At 32.2% G+C, this 3,023-nt stretch overlaps 1 long non-coding RNA gene across 2 annotated transcripts; it reads right to left on the reverse strand.

Annotated features, from left to right (window-relative positions):
* Positions 1 to 2,029, reverse strand: LOC111912007 (uncharacterized). Of its 2 annotated transcripts, XR_002857034.3 has the most exons (3): positions 1,319 to 1,995; positions 490 to 1,114; positions 1 to 292 (listed from the first exon to the last, which is right to left on the reverse strand). It is a non-coding gene; the product is annotated as an uncharacterized LOC111912007 (long non-coding RNA). The 2 variants fall into 2 exon arrangements; XR_002857033.3 differs by having other exon boundaries at positions 490 to 2,029.
* Positions 2,030 to 3,023: the final 994 nt, after the last annotated feature.

A 3,023-nucleotide genomic window follows, 5' to 3' on the forward strand; every position in this document is an offset into this window, starting at 1 on the left:
GAATGGTAATTTTTTAAAATAAATGGAATAGCAATCCAAATAAATGTTTTCAGTTACAAAATCAATGTTTATAACTGAAAAGTAACATACTAATAAATAAATTTTAGTATGAAATTTAACCTGTTGGAATTGCATCTTAGGATAAAGTCCAAGTTTTCTATTTGTCGTTAAAAGCTTCTTCAACATGTCCCAAAATCCACATCAGGGTTCAAGCTCTTTCCACAATCATATATGATGTCCTCTTGCAAATTTTGGTTTCTCCAGTCTAAAGTTTTACTTCCACCTGTTTTTCCTACAAAAACAACATTTTTTTAGTCACCTCGGGGTTAAACCTATAAAAAGAGTAAAATATTTAATAAAATTAAAGTTTGATGCTATAGTTATAAAAAGTGGTAAATTTTTTTTATAGATCTGATATGGACAATTTCAATATAAAAATATAAGTTAGAAGGTGTTGTTGTTTGATTTACTTTGTCACAACTTCCCTACCTTTCATATTAGATATCCATAAAGATGTCCTAAAGATCACATACTTTCTCTTTCTTCCCATCAACAACCACTTGTAAAAAATCGTTGATTATACTGTCAAAACTCACAAAAAACAACTGAAATAGATATCTTTAATAATAAAAACTATGCAGATAAATTATTGATGTTGAAGCCCTTATGTTATTTACCAAAACTTAATTAAATATAGAATTTTCAGGCAAAAAGTAAGTGTAAAGAACACAGAAAACACTAAAACCATAGATTCAAACTACGTGTTAATAAAGTAAGAACCAAACCAACAAAATATTGGTCCCAATTGAGAATTAAGCAGCAAAAGAACAAAAAGAAAAGAACCAATTTTCTTTCGGCTCCCTTTTTTGTTGCCCATTAGTCTGAGAAGGAATAAGATAAAAAAATTACACCAGAAACCTTCCTTTTCAAATGATGTGTGTCAATCTCTTCTGCAAATGGGTACTCTACAGCTCCCTTTCTTCGCTCTGCTACATCTTTTTACAGCGAAAACAACAAATTAAGATTCGATGTGGAAACAAAGTTGAATATACACAACCCAAATTATCGTAGGGAAACAATGGTTTGTCTTCAAGCCTTTAGATGTCGGACTCAACTCCAAAAACGAAACCGGAAAAGAAATTAGGGGTAACAGTCGATTAAAAATACCAATCTCAGTCAGCTGAACCAATTTAATCTTTCAATTCTACCGATTTACATACGTAAATTTACATATACGTTTACACAAAAAGCTCAATTTACCGTAGAAGAGTGTGTGTGTGTGTGTGTGTGTGTCTGTGTCTGAATTAGAAAAAGATACCTTAACAGCAGAAATCGAGCTCTCTCTGTAGCTATCACACAGAACTCCATCGATATCCAACGGATACAGATCCCCCATTTCTCTCTCTTTCTAATCCAGTCGGTAGGAAACAACTGGAGAGCTTGAACTTGTCGTTGCAGTCCAATAGATTCCAACTGAAAGCCTTGATTTTTGGCCTCGTTTGTTGTCGACGGCGGCAGCAAAAAACGGAAGTTGGAGGATTATAAGCGTTATAGAAGTTGGAAGATCCTTGAAGATGATAACGAAGATAACACAAAAACTTGATTTAGTGCTGGAAAGTTAGAGTTTGAGTAGAAATACCTATACCAGAAGCAACCTCGTCCAGTATCGATGTCATTAGCCCTGTTTCGTCTCTCTATCGAAGGTTTTTATACAGGTAACCCCTAATTTTCGTTTTCAGAAATTACCCACAATCATATGTTGATTATCGGCTGAGAAGGAGGTTCGGATTTAATCTGTGATTTCAGAGAAGCGCCACCGTTGGTGGTATCTGGAAAATTAGGAACATGTAGAAGTTAACAATCGGGTGGAGATAGAGAAAAAAAGGAAAGAGGGACGATGCTATAATTGCAAAGCGGTTGGAGGTAGCGAATAGTCTTTGATCGAGAGAGAGATGATAATTTGTAACACTTTGATTGGAGAACAAAACGGTGGAGAAAGAGAAAGCGGACACGTATCTGTAAGTAAGACTTGCCGGCCACGACCGCTTTTGAAAAGTTACCACATTTGACAACTTTGTATAAGAGAATGGACTATTTCTGCCAATTTTTTTAGCCATTTTACTGTATCTAAGGTATATCTAAGGTGGACAATTTTAATATATATATATATATATATATATATATATATATATATATATATATATATATATATATATATATATATATATATATATATAATTATCTTCTTATTCAATAATCACCATTTAATAAACATTATTGTTTATTTTATATATATATATATATATATATATATATATATATATATATATATATATATATATATATATATATATATATATATATATATATAAAGGAGAGTTTAATTAAGAAAAAAAGTTGAGAACAAAGAAATAAATCTAGGTCACTCATTTCGAATCTGCCGTTTAATCGTTCCAGCGTCCTGGACCGACGAAACAAATCATATTCATTTATGAATAAGTATGAGCAAGTGTATTCATATAAGAATAAATATATTCATATATGATTGAGTATAGTGGAAGTGATTATTCATAAATGAATATGGAGGCGGTGGGTGGTGGCTGGGGTGACGGTTGTTGGTGGTGGGTGGTTGTGGAGATGGCGGAGCTGACAATGGTGGTTGGTGGTGACATTGGTGGTGATTGGTAGTGGAGGGGAGGTGGTGTATTCATATATGAATACATTTATATTTATATTCATATATGAACATTACTCATCTTCCGTCGGCTCGATATGCTGGAGCGTTTTGCGGCAACAAAAGAAATATGTGGCCCATATTTGTTCTCGCGTTCTCAATTATATAATTGTTCTTGTTTAAGCCTTTATATATATATATATATATATATATATATATATATATATATATATATATATATATATATATATATATATTGTGACATCCCCATTTTTCACGGCCAGAAAAGACCGATTTTGCTTATGCTTTGTTTAAAATTCAGAGTAACATTTTAAATAAAAGTGTTGCG

This window comes from Lactuca sativa, chromosome 7, assembly GCF_002870075.4.
Source record: "Lactuca sativa cultivar Salinas chromosome 7, Lsat_Salinas_v11, whole genome shotgun sequence".
Taxonomy (NCBI): Eukaryota; Viridiplantae; Streptophyta; class Magnoliopsida; order Asterales; family Asteraceae; genus Lactuca; species Lactuca sativa.